This window comes from Hakea prostrata, chromosome 5, assembly GCF_041222555.1.
Source record: "Hakea prostrata isolate BN-2017 chromosome 5, UWA_Hpros_2, whole genome shotgun sequence".
Classification (NCBI taxonomy): Eukaryota; Viridiplantae; Streptophyta; class Magnoliopsida; order Proteales; family Proteaceae; genus Hakea; species Hakea prostrata.
In genome coordinates, this window is record NC_142604.1 from 52,693,327 (window position 1) to 52,708,403 (window position 15,077).

Consider the following 15,077-nt stretch of genomic DNA (forward strand, 5'->3'; position numbering starts at 1 on the left):
GATTTGTGTCCATACCCCTCCCCCCTCTTTTATGCTAGAAACCATTGTTCTTGTAGTGGAAACTTTTGCAACCCAAGCGTTGGGTTGAGTAGGATGTCTTTGCAAATGAATTTGAGTTCAAACCTTAGGATGTGAAGTATGACTTTAAAAAACCTTATGAAAATATTTGCATTTGGCAGAGTTTGAATTTAGAAGCATGACTAATTTAATCACTATATACAGTTGAAGTTTTACCAAAAGAGAAATGGATATGGAAGGTGTGGAACCTGAAATTGAGAAAATGAGGGAAAATATGAAAACATAACCAATTTTTCAGTGTCATAAAATTGGGAAAATTTACATTGTCATAGAAAGTTATGGAAATTCGAAAATTTAATGTGCATCAGAGGTATTGATGAATAAGTCGAAGCAAAGAACGCAAAATAGAACTGATGGTAATAAGCCAATCTGCAGTTTTACCAAAAGAGAAATGGATATGGAAGGTGTGGAACTTGAAATTGAAAAAATGAGGGGAAATATGAAAACATAACCAATTTTTCAGTGTCAATTGGGAAAATTTACAGTGTCATAGAAAGTTATGGAACTTAAGTGGGCTTTGATATGGTACAGCAACACACAAAAAGGTTCCGAGAGAAAGAATCCAATTCAAATAAAGAAAACTCAAGAATCCCGTTTTTGAAGGTCTCTGTCTAGTTTTGATCAACGTCTTCATTGGATGGTCATCCAGTGTTTGATTGAGCCGATTTTTGGAGGAGAGCTTCACGACTTCTTGATCTGAAAATCCAATGGTGGGATTGTTCATTGGAGATCTCTAAGTTAGTCCGATTTGTATGTCAAAACACTCCTTGTTTAAGTCAGATAGGAACTTTGAGTTTGAGTTTGCAGCAGAAGAAAAGAAGGGAACATGGTTGTATGGTTTTTTTAAAGAGAGAAAACTGAAAAAGATTGAAAAGAGAAAAAAAGAGTTGGAGAAAAAGAGAAACAAGTATTGTTACCATGCATCTTACACAAGTTGAGGTAACCCGTATTCACAAGTTATTATCTATTATTTTCTAGGTTATGTTTAATGATGAAGAACCTAGATCATGAATGTAATTTGGGGAACTTGAATTATTGGTTTACATTGTGACCTAGCAAGTTGGAGCTTGTCTAGGGGTTGGGGTTGGTGCCCTTGTCTGAATTGCATTTTAGACTATAGCAGGGATTGGTGTTCCTGGACTGTTATAGCAGTCAAAATATCTAGGAGTGTATTGAGTAATATACGAAACCTTAGGTAGGGTATTACTCCGTGGATGTAGGCAATTTGGCCGAACCACGTAAACTCTGGTGCATTGCGTTTTTTGTTTATTTTTCTTTGTTGCACATATTGGAGTGCCTTGATTGCAGAGTGGTGGTAGACTGTCTGGTAGACCCAGCCACATAGTGGTGTGTGGTGGACGTGTCCTTGTGCAGTTGATAGCTACGAGAATGTTCTAATTAATCTTGTTTCGAGATTAAAGAAGCTTCACATTGAAGTGAATTTTTGAAGACATTGATTCACCCCCCTCTTAGTGTCAATCTAGGAATAACACATTACATCATCAAGGGTTATAGATTTCCTACCATATTTAATAGCATTCTTAACACCAACATGAGAATCAGGCAAAGAATTCAATAATAGGACAGCAAAGGTATTATCAGTTAATTCCTCATCTAAATCAGCCAAATCACATGACAATTTATAGAATCCCTCTACATTATCAGTAAGAGTCTTAGAAACATCCATTTTAAAATTAAACAGTTGTTCTTTCAATAAAGTAATATTAGGTACAGATGCAGTCATATAAAGCTGTTCAAGTTTAAGCCAAACCTGAGCTGCAGTTTTACAATCTCTTACCCTTCTCATAACAGTGTTACTCAAGTGCAAAATAATAGTACTATAGAAAAGATCTTGCATATCTTCCCTTTCTTCTTCAGTCATAAACAAAGAGACTTCTCTTTCTGTTTTTAATGCCTTATGGCATCTATTCTAAACTAGAATTGCACGCATTCTATTCGGGTTGGTGCCATGATAAAAGAATAAAGTATATTCAGTCAGATTAAATCTAACTAATTAAATCAGTAACACACTAGATATTATCTACTTAACCAATTTCATAATTTAAACAATAGATTTCTGAAATAAATAGTATGATAATATCAGAATTAAGTCAAGAAGGCAAGTAACAAATTACCAGTGAACAACATATTGAATATATTCAACAATAATAATCAAGAGTTGTTAACAGTAAGCAAGACACAAAAAATTCAGATTATAAACTATATGCAACTTATAATCAGAAATTTAAAACATAAGCAATTTTAGATTATAATCATAAATTAAACATCTATTTCATACATCCAATATGTTTAGCATAAAAGCCCCAAATTCAAGAAACCCTAAGGGCCAAACCACTATACAAGTCAGATAGCCAAATTGGATCTCAATTTCAATCAATAAATAAGGGAATTTATATGCAAACAATACCAATTAGACACAAAAGCCCTCAATCAATTTGAGTAAAACCCTAAATTAGGGTTTCGGTCGAACTAGGGTTTAGCCAGAAAATTTGAACCAAAGCTTAAGATGTTTAAGAATGTAACCAATAATAGCATATAGTAATCTAAAGCTAACAGAAACACATTCTAACAGAGTATACAAGGTTATTCAAGAAATAACAAGTCCAATCAAGAACCGAAACTATAGCTCTGATACCAAAACTGTTAAGCAATGTAACCTAATTTGCAGCGGAATTGAAGCAAGAACTAAAAAAAAAACAAGACACCAACAATTTTACTTGGTTCGGTCCTCAAGACCTACATCCAAGGATGAGTAGTGAACTCATCAAAACATGCAATAATCCAATAGTCAAGAGAAGGAGGTTACAACACTATAAGATCTACCCAACAAGAGCCCCAAGCATGAAACAAGAAGAAGATAATCTAAACAGGAACGAAAGCACTTGTTTACAACAACAACTCTATCCTCTCTTCAAGGTAACCGAAAACACCATATGTAGTGATTCTCTCACACCTTCAAAAGCAAGCAAGCTTCACTAAATCACACTTTAATGGCTCTTGAACCAGCAACAACAAGCACCAACAGCAAGCCCTAAGGCTTCTCTCGCAGACCAGAAAGAAACGAGAACCAGAGAAGAGAAGAGAATGAAATGATCGTGTGTTGCCCTAAACCCCCAAATGACAAGCATATATACATAAAGGCTGAAAGGACAGAACTGCCCCTCAAACATATACATAATACTACCCTGTCCTAATGAGAAGTAAAAGACATAAACACCCTTACATTATACAACAAATGGGAACTGAAGGGCTAAGAGGATATGAAGCTATGGCATACCCAAAAACTCGGCACCGTGAGCAGTGAGATGGCGCCCATTCATAAGTAATGTGTTGATCGAGAACCCTTCCATCCTTCTCCCAGATGTTTGTGTACTCTGGCAAACCATCCTCAGCATTCAAAAGACACAAAAGCGTGAGAAAGAAACTCTCTCCCTCTTCGTTGTACACCTTTCGGTGCATATAGGTTCACCAATGACACTAGCAATGGTGCACAAGAGCTTGGTTCCCTAGAGAACCATAGGAAGCCCATACAAATGAACCCACACAAGGAGTTGCTACACATTAGTCTTGTTCATTGGAGCATCATGCGACCACGGTCAGAGGATGAGAGGCCTAGTCATAGCTCCATGGTCCTTCGTCCATGACTTCTCAACTGAGTTCAACTAATTGAAACAAGAAAAGAAACACACCGCTGGAAGATCCAAAACTTCCACTTCACCTCGATTTACCCAGGTATCTTGCACAAACCCCTACATACTTGTGAAAGTGGGGCTAGGTTTGTAAACATAGCCAATGAGTGCTAGCTCCCATCGCTCTCTCTCATTGATGACTTCGCCAAGTTCGTAATCTGCAAAATTTTCTCCATCTTCTACAGTGGGTGTAACGTAATACATGGACATATCAACATCCCTACATTGTTGCTTTTGAAAAACCCTGCCTAGGAACGTCCTAGTTGATCAGTATCAAGGTCAACATGAGGTGAGGAGTCAGTAGAGCCTATATGAGGTGTACCTCTAGCTGCCAGAATGAAAGCCATGTATGTCGCCACTCACAGCAAGTTCCCAGTAAAGGTTTTTTGGTGGTCATTTTTCACAGTAAGTTCCCAGCAAAGGTTTTTGGTGGTCATTTTTCACAGCATGTTCTAGAATTCTTATACATGTTTCGAAGATGGCTCCTTGTGTTGGTCTTCGCCAACTGATCAGCTAATCTCCTGGGGTGATTTATTTATTTATTTTTTTAGATGAACCAAAAATTCTTTATCAAATAGGAAGAAGGGGGGTGTGAAACAAAATTTTGGGTATATGGTGCATCTGGGTGAAGATGTTGCTGCACACAAAATAGGCCTTCTTGACTCTTCAAAGAATCTACTTCAACTAAAAGGCCTACATGACATTTTCTTCAAAAGAATAGGTTAAAAAAAAAAAGAATGGGGGGGGGGGGGGGGAGAGAGAGAGAGAGAGAGAGAGAGAGAGAGAGAGAGAGAGAGAGAGAGAGAGCCTTGTGACCAATAAACCATCTACACCACATGTCACATTATTTATGCCAGCTACTATTCAACTCGGCCCCCCCCCCCTGTATTAGAGCTTGTTTGGTTACATGAATCTAGAGATTTGAAATCTCTGGATTCACGAATGGGATATTTATTCCTGTTTGGTTGTGTGAATCCCTGGATTCATGAAATCTAGAGATTCATCTTTTTACAATAAAAATGTGAATTTGTAGATTTTATGGGTATGAGGTGATATCCAGAGATTTCATCTCTACTATAAAAGTGTTAAACATTTGAACCATGACTCAATAAATGTTTTTTTAGAATAAACCTACAGATTTCATTCCAAAGATTCAGGCTAACCAAACAGTTAATTTTATGAACCATGACTCCATAGATTGGAAATCTCTAGATTTTTTAAATCTTCAGACTCAAGTAACCAAACAGACCCTTAAATCATCAAATCAATCACAGGCACAGGGATTTAAAGGCTTAAGGGATTGCAAAGGATTGAAAAGATGTGAAAGGCAGACTTTTAAACTTAAAACCTCCTCGGTCTTACTATCTGTATGTGTGCTAGAATGTTAAAATTGTGCCAATACACATCCACAAGGATTCAACTTGAATAAATAGAAAAAAGTCTTCATTCCCTCAAAGGCAAAGGCAAAGTGGGGGTGAGAGGACCAAGCATCAACAAAATTATGAGTGCCCATGAATGATACATTATATTATTTATGGGTACTTCAACGTCAGTCGTCACATTCATGAAAGGAAAATTAATGTGATTATACTAAATCATGAACAACAATATTCTATGAACCGTAGATTTTTCCAATGAGTCATCAGCAATTAACAATCAATTACTAATGAGCTATTTTTTTATAAAAATAAAAATAATGAGTCATCAAAGTTTTTATCATTAATGTCCTCGTCAGACAAGGATTTCAAAATCTCTTTGCAATACACAAAAAAAAAATACAAGGACCACTTACCTGATTTTAGGTTTAAAAATGTAAGAAAAGAACACAAAAGTTTTTGTTTGTTGTGAAGTATCTTCAATGTGATTCTTGAAAGGTGATGTGTCCAAAATCTACTCAACCCTTAGATCACTGATGAATGACTTGCAAAACAATGTTAGACGTGGCTAGACTATGGGGGTCAAGAGACCACCTGCAAAGGCTAAGTCAGTTAAGGGACTGATCACAAAACTCTGGCTAGTTGCAGAGTAGAAATTTGAATACAATTCAGTTACCATAGCCTTGTGCAGGCTACCTGTTTTATAGTCACTTCTTAGGATTTCTGATCATGGGATTCATTCGTGCCTTATCTTAGTGACCGTCAGATCTTTACAGTTAGACTCCTTTTGCGGAGTGGTGGGTGACTTCCCTTAATCACACGATCCCTTGCTCTGAGTGCATTGTAGTTAGCCAGTTACCATATCCTACACGATCGCCAACTCCCATATGTGACAACAACCGTTACTTTGGTTGGTTATTCCATTCCGAATTTCATGGGATCGTGTCTGTCTTTTGACTTGCAAGGTTCCTTCATTATCACGGTAATGACTATTACGGTTTGCTCGAACCCAACCATGGTTGGACCGCTCTCGACCGGAGTCAAGGATTGAACCGAGGATGGACCCGGTTCGGTAATGATTTTCCCGTATCATAAGCCCCCCAAACCAAGCTAAGACGGGGCATTACTTACGCTGGACTTATATGGCAACAACACTTAAGATAGAAAGTCAACTCAAGGGATGATTGAGCGGGACCAACGACAAGAAGGCACATCTCAGGAGAAACAACAGCCCTCGTCGGGTAAACTTACCAAATCTAGAAAAGGTAATACATATAGTATAAAAGCAAGGATTCACCCCTTTGGTAAGCATCCAATACATTATGAACATAGTCTTATGTTACTCTGGCACGAGATCTTAATATGTTCACTGTCTGACTTAGCCATTGGAGGCGGCTGCCCGGCACTCGAGCCGGCCCGCATCTAACCTTTCTTGCAGAACTCATCGTCGGCCAGATCGAGGGGGCTTAGTCAGAATCAGAGCTATAACTGTGACGCATCACAAGCCAATCCATTTCCACCCTAATTGTCCCTAATTGGGTTAGGTCGAGACAAGTTGACCTTGACCCTATCCTTGTCCCTAATTGTCCCTCATATTCACCCTATCCTTAATTGGCCCTGACCTTGTTCGTGTCCCTGATTGGTCTTGATCTCTAATTGACCTTGACCCTATCCTTGATTGGCCCTAACCCTATTCCTATCCGTGTCTCTGATTGGCCTTGAAGCTATCCCCATCCTTATCCTTAATTAGCCCTAACCTTAGCCATGACCTTATCCCTATCATTGTCCTTGATTAAAATTATATATAGAGGCATAATCTAACTTCTTGTTAATTTTGAATCAGATATGTTGTTCAATTTGAATCATTTAATATATAAAAATATTAGTTTATTATAAGTGTATTATATTTTTTTTGAATCTGAAGAGTTTATATATAGGGTGGGGGGAATATTACTAATATAGGTGCCGGCGGATGGGTGTGAACCCTGGACCTCCCTGTGGGAGGTTGGGCTTTTAACTGCTCTACTAATCCACCATTGGCTATAAGTGTATTATATGGTTCCTTGACTAACAAATTCAATTTGATTTTAATGCTTATAAATTTATATTTTTATAATTTTAGTTTTAAAATATGTTTAATTAACGTATAAGACAATAAAAAAATTTAAAAGTACTGCAAAAGGGAGTTTATATATATAGATGACACTTTAAGATTTGTATTCTAATATTAGTGTTACCACAAAAAAAATCAAAATATCAGTTGTATCTCTTTTCTTTTTTTTGGTTACAAAACGGCGTCAAAGAAAAAAAAAAAAAAAAAAAAAAACAAATCAAACTAAAGCACAACTCATGAGACAATCCTCTCTAAGGATGTCTATCATTTCCTGCGGGGGATCATTGAAAAAGATCAGATCATCTCTTCCAAATAGCCGCCTCTTAGACAACCAATCAGCAGCCTTGTTATTTTGACGCCTCACATGACTAAATCTAACATGGCCTCGAGAAGCATATAGGCTTCGAATTTCAGCAACTAATCTTCCCATCGATCCTTGCTCGTTAACTTCTGGGTTTTATAACCTTATGGCCTTCAGCGAGTCTGATTCTATTTGGAGTGGCCATGCTTCCATATCCAACGCTACCTTTACCCCTTCTTTGATTGCGCGCATTTCTGCCTCTACTACATGGCATAGAGGAATCTTGATAGCAAATCCTCCTCTGAACATGCCTTCTTGATCCCGGATCACCCCAGCTAATTGAGCGTAGCATTCCTTCACTTTCATAGCAGCATCCATGTTGCACTTAAACCATCCTCTTCTAGGGCATGTCCACCCTAAAACTTCCAACTCTTTACTTGGATCAAGAACAGGGCTTTGGCATGTTGTCCAAGCTTCCTTATTGGCTCGATAAAATTTCTCGATAATGAGCACACCATTCCCTGGTTTGAAAAAATCTACCTCATGGATATCTCAGTTTCGCCATCCCCAAAGAAATTGTAGGGTACACACAAATTGCTTAGGCCAATCGTTGCTCCATTTGGCAGGAAACCCACAGATATTGGCATAGATCCATTCCTGCTTTTCGCACCTAAAAAACCATATTTGATATCGTGGTTTAACCATACGTTTCCAAATGCTTCTTGCAAAGCAACAATCCCTAAATACATGTGATACATCTTCCACCTCTGTCATGCAAAGATTGCATTTATCATTATCTTGAAGATGCATGTGGCGCTTTCTAGCATTAGTCATCAACCTATTCTTTACACCTAGCCAGAAGAAACTGCAAAATCGGTTTGGGAGATGAAGTTTCCAAGAAGTATTCCAAAAATTTTCATCGAATATTCCCATATCTACAGCTGGTTCGTTCTTTATCAATGTCTCATATGCAGAGCGTATTGAAAAAATATCTTCAGTAGATGGGATCCAAGACATCACATCAGATCCATTGTTACTAGAGGGGAGTGGGATGTCCTTCAGTTTGGTGTAGATCTCTGTAGGGAGATATCCCTCAATTTTTGTTGTCCATTCCATGCCATTACTTTCCAAGTATTGGTTAACGACTTCCCACTGCCTGGGAACTGGAGAAATCACATGGTCTTCCAAATTACCTTCTATGTCTAACCAGTTGTCCCTTCAGAAATAAGTGTTCCTTCCATCTCCAATTTTTATTTTGCAATGCTCTTTCATTCTATTTTCAACTCTACAGATAGCTAGCCACAATGGAGAATCCGGAGAGACTGCTTTAAAGGGGTGTTTACGCCTTTTTGATCCATATTTATCTTGAAGAAATGCTAACCACAGTGAGTTCTGCTTTTTAACCCCCCAAGAGAGTTTTATGATAAAGGCTTCATTCATCACCCGAAGCTTCCTAAAGCCTAAACCGCCTTCCACCTTCGGTCTACAAATCTCATTCCAGCTTACAAGATGTGCTTTTTTTTCTGGTTGGACTCACCCCATATAAAGGCTCGAGTTAGTTTTTCAACTTCACCAAGGACTCCTTTTGGAATCAACGCTGTCTGCATCAAGTAGTAAGGTATAGTCATTACAACTAATTTTGCCAGGACAATTCGTTCCGCAAGGGAAAGCGAAGAAGCTTTCCAACTGGAGAGCCGATCTGATACCTTGTTAATAATGTATTGATAACTACCTTTCTTGTCTCTTTTATAGTGAATAGGTACCCCTAGATATCTGCCCAAATCATCTGTCGTTGTAAAGCCGCTTCTTTGTGCAATCTCCTTTGCTCTCTGGCTCTCTACATTTTTGGAGAAGAAAATACGGGTTTTCTCTGTGCTCACTTTGCTTCCCGATGCATTGCAAAATTTATCCAAGCATTCCTTCACAATGGTAATTTGCTCTAGGGAAGCTTCTGCAAAAGAACTACATCATCAGCAAACATAAGATGGGAGATTCCCATACCCCCTTTACGAATACGACCAGGGATCCACTTCCCTGCAGCCAATGCATCTTGGATGCAGTGGGTCAATCTCTCCATGCAAAGGACAAATAAATAGGGTGACAAAGGGTCCCCCTGGTGAATTCCTCTAGAAGGTTTAAATTCTTTTGTACCTTCCCCATTCCAGAGAATTCTGAAGGTAGGACCTGTAACAAACATCATAATCACATCGACCAGTTTGGATGGTACTCCTACTTTCAAAAGTGAATCAGCAATAAATTCCCACCGGATTCGATCATATGCCTTTTCCAAGTCTATTTTAATAGCCATCTGATGGATTTTTCCTCCTTTTCGCTTCATGGAGTGAAAAAGCTCTTGTGCAACAATGATATTTTCCTAAATATTCCTTCCAGGAACAAAACTGACTTGATTGGGTGCAACAAGGCTAGGCATAAACTCCTTCAATCTGTTAGTTATCAACTTAGTCAGAATTTTGAGGCTGACATTACAGAGAGATATAGGCCGGAATTGTGTAATCTTCTCAGGTTTGTCTATTTTGGGGATCAATACTAATAAAGTCTCATTGATCTTAGTCTCCAACTCTCCATTAAAGGCTCTGGCCACAGTCCTGCAAACATCTTTACCTGTAATACTCCAAGTTTTCTGATAGAAAGCAGCTTGAAAATCATCTGGTCCTGGAGCCTTCCATGGACCAATTTGATGAACAGCACGATAAATCTCCACGTCAGTAAGCTCATTACCAAGGATAGATAACCAATCATGGTCTAAAGCTGGGAAACTATGATCAGTTTGAAAAGGGTTTGGATCAATATTATCCTCAGTAAAGAGACCTGTGAAATAATTGACAACATGATTTTTTAGATCTGCATCCTCAAAAATCCATTGATTATCTTCTCCCTTGAGACTTTCAATTTTATTTCTCTTCCTTCTGTTTAGAGTAGATATGTGAAAATACCTTGTATTCCTATCACCTTGTAAAGTCCAACTTTTCCTCGATTTTTGGGCCCATAGAATTTCCTCTCTCTGCAAAACTGTTTCAAGTTCAACTATAAGATCCTCTTCCAATCTCCCTAAATAAGGTTTATAGGGTCCTGTTGCAAGTTTTCTTTGGATTCCCCCTAGGCGAGCATACAAACTTCTTTTCGCAGCTTCAATGTTCCCAAAAGTTTGTTTGTTCCAAGTAGACAATTCTTCTTGCAAATGATGTAAGGCAGCAGGCAAAGGATGGTTAGTTTTTCAGCCCTGTCGCACAGTATCAACAAAATCTGCATGGGTGAACCACATAGCTTCTAATCTGAACGATCTCTTTTTGTAGGGACTTCTAACTGAGTCTGTCTCAACCAGTGAAGGATAATGATCGGATTTAAGTCTTGGCAACACTCTAACTATAGCATCTGGCCACAAGATACGCCACCCACTTGAACAGAGTGCACGGTCCAGCCTTCTATAGATTCTTTGATAACCGTTCCACTTGGGTCCTTTCCAAGTAAATTTTGGACCCACAAATCCCAAGTCTATAAGATTGCATAGATTTAAATTTTCTCTAAACTTGGCATTCCGACGACCCGGACTCCACCCTTACGATTGACGTACACATTAGTCTCCCACACTAAATATGGGTAATGATAAAAATTCAATATGAGTAGCCATCCCCCACCCCATGTTGATTGGATTCAATGGGGCTGGCAAACAAAGCCAAAAAACCCCACTAAAATAATTTTAAAAAAAAAAAAAAAAAAAAAAAAAAAAAGGGATGTGTATGAATAAGAGATACCTGATAACTTGTATTGAATAAAATGAACCATATGCCTCCTGATAGCCCAACTGCATCGCTTTTAAAATGACGCACACCCTTAATTTTAGTTATGACACGCTCCGCCTTCTCTCCACTTATTGGAGGTTCCATAATGATAACACAATCAGGATTATGCTTCTTCTGTCTATAATGCTTAAGAGTAGTGGCAAATGCTTTATTGCCCGCTCCCCTTGAATTCCATGCAAAAACCTTCATAAAGAAACTTGATATGGGTTTTGGTTACCGTCATTCATCACCACATCATTCCCAAGAGAATGGTTTTGTCCTTCATTGAGCATCAGTGTTTCGACCACAATTTCATCCATATCGTCAACTTCATCAGGAGGTTTACCTTGTTCAGGTAAGAGAGCAAGAGAGCAAATTGAGTGGTTACTTTTTTCAAAGCAATTTCCACTTCTTCCAACCATTAGATTAGGATCAAAATTCTCCACATCCTCTTTTTCTCCTATTTGGTCTTGCATCTAAAGTTCCTTCTCATTTACAACTTCTTTAGTCAAATTTGTTATTATATTACTTGCCTTCTGTAACTCCACTAGTAAAGAGTAGTTAATCACATGTTGGCCACTTGACGGATGCCTTGAACTTTTTGAATTCTCTTCAATCTCCTGTCTAGTCACTAACACACCTCTTTGATTATGATTTCGAGGAGCCATCACGTTTCTACCCTCTCTTTGATGTGTGATACGCTGCCACGTGGCTGAAACATGAGTCGTGTTAGTTTCCATGTTGGATACTACTTCCTGATCTTCTTGGGAAACCATTGCAAGTGCTGCAAATCTAGAGCCTGATCCCACTCCATTAGCTTTATTTCCGTCTTCCGTACCACTCTGACCTCCTCTTTCCGGTCCGCCATTTTTCTCTCCGGCATTATCAATAGGGTTCCGGCGATTATCTTTTCTGAATTTTGTTTTCTGCACATGTAACCACGGGTTATATGTATCTGTTGGTGCCCTCTTTGCCTCAAAATTTTTAATGGTTTCAATCGCCTTTTGTGCAACCTCTTCGGGTTCAGGCGCTGGTGCATCTTCCTCTTCGCCATAGAAAATAGAACATTGTTCTTTATGATGGCCATATCTTCCACAATCATAGCACAACAAATTCATTGACTCGTACAGAATTTGGTGAACACGGCCTTTGAGTCTAAACTTGGACAGCAAGGGTTTGGATAAATCAATCTCGACACAGACCCAAGCATACTTACTGCGGACAGCTTGGGCTGTAGTTGAATCGATTTTAATTACCTTTCCTACTCGGTTACCCAATCTGATCAAGAATCGAGTATCAAAATACTCTATGGATACGCCAGGAAAACACACCCATACTGCCAATTTCTGCAGCACTTCTTCCTCAGGATTGAAATCCGGTTGCCATCTTCTCACTGATAGATAGTGATCAACAATTACCCAAGGACCATCAACTAGGGCTCTCTAAAAATCTTCTTTGAAAGCGAATTTTGCAATATAATAATCATTGCCAATGTCAATAAGGTCCAACGCTCCTGTAGGTTTCCATAGGGCTGATAATCTACCAGACAAAAACTTAAAACCCACCGTTTTTCCTACCAGTTTAACAATCAAGGTCTGCTGCCATGGTTTCCGCAATCTTTCTTTTTCTTTTTTGGACAAGGTAATACTAGGGCATAAAGCATCATCTTCCTTCTCGCCATCATCTTCATTCTCATCGTCCGTGTTCCATTCAGAACTGGGTTGGTTCAAAAATCCATCATCGTTGAGACCGTCGATCTCCTCAGTCTCCATACCCTCTTCTTAGCTAGGGCTAGGATAATTTCTAGTTACCATCTCTGCATAAGATCGTTGCACCTCCACCGGTGGAAGATTTACATTTGCTCCACGACCTTGCTTAACTTTCTTATTGCTTCGTTGCATCTGGTCAATTTCCTCCTTCGATGCTCCATTCAAATTTGTTTCAGCAATCGCATCTCCCGCAGTCAATCTTTCCATCTCTATCATCGGGAGAAATTCAATCTTTAGGTTTCGTTTATCAGTTGTATCTCTAGTAATCCTTACCAATAGAATATATTTTAAAAGATAGAAACAAAAAACCAGTCAAATAATGTAAAATATCTATTGTACCTTATTAATTAAAACCCAATTGTTTTCACCTAGAAGAAAGCAAAAAAATATAAATAACATGTATCTTTTATTTTTATTTTTTTGTTCAAATAAATAATATTTATCGTGGAACACAAGTTAGTATAATTTCAATCTTTCAAATTGACTTTTTTTTTCTTTTTCCCAATAATACTAATAATTTTGGCCAAGTCCAGATTGAAAAATAAGATTCTTCTAAGAAAAAAAATTATGAATTACATTCTAGCAATGATTTATTTGTCAATCTCTTTGCAAATTGATTACATATTCATTTGATTCATTCATTAGTAAAAAACATATACAATATATATTTAATACTTCACATAATTGGAAGCCGATGCGTCATTTTTATCAACAATTAATATGGTTAAAAATATATTTTTTTATTACATGTCATATAGAAAGTTAAGCCATAGATCATTTATGTCATTCAAATTTCTTTTTATAACTTTTTTATTTTGAAATTTTATTTTAATGTTTCAAATTAAGATTGTTAATTTATAAAAATTAATTTTTAGGTGTAAGATTGACTTGAATTGATTTTCAATTATTATTTATTGTATGAGGCTCAGTTAAACTTGTTTTGTGTAATGATCATTAAAAAGCCTCTAGAATATTTTAGTTGAAATTTTGATCATAGAATGTCCTTTTTTTTTTTTTAACCTGTCGTAATAGAATGCCCTAAGTTAAAAGTAATGATTTGTGAACTTAAATTTATGTCCTTTAAAATATATCCCAGAGTTTAATTAGAGTTTTTACTCTATTCTAATTAAATTGAATTAGAATTTTGATTCGGTAAAAGTTAACAATTATTTACATTTTAACAAAAAAGTAATTATTTAAATGAAGATATTTAAGAAGAATGTAGAATATAACAAGTGACTTAATTTGTTTTTATAGTAACATTTTAGAATTAAAAAATAAAAATCACTTATTTTTATTAAATAATTATGGAAAAAAGAAATAAAAAACACACACAAAACTAAGGGTTCACATCCTCTACAACCTTCAAGTCGGCCGCAATCCAACGGCGTTCAATTTATGGATGCCAAATGTCCGCTTTATTTTTCAACCGTTAGATCTTTAAAATTTCTGTTTAATTTGTATACTGTCACCAACGACACCACATCATAAGTCAATGGAACCAAGCATTAAGCCCTCTTCTCTGTTTTGCTCCCATTGAAGAGACACGAAATGGATGAATCAAAAAGCAGATGCTGATCTACCTAGTTGTGGGTAATCTGAAGAGCTATTGACCGAGAATCACTCAAGGGATGACTTTCAAGTCGCTGGGGTTCATAAAGAGAGGAACCATGCTGGAAACTGATAGAGTGCTCCCGACGGCTTAACCACCACAAATCCTGTGGGACCCACAGGTAAAAAATAAAAAATAAAAATAAAAAAAAAATTCTCCCATCACCCAACCCCTGGGTCCTCCTGTATTTATGGTGGTAAAGCCATCAGGGAGCACAGAGTGCTCCCCCGACGGATAGTTGATCCGGACTCGAGGGAAGAGGGTAACTATGCAGAATAAGAGGGAAGGGGTAAGGGTAGCACAAGGGTCCAGAGTAGC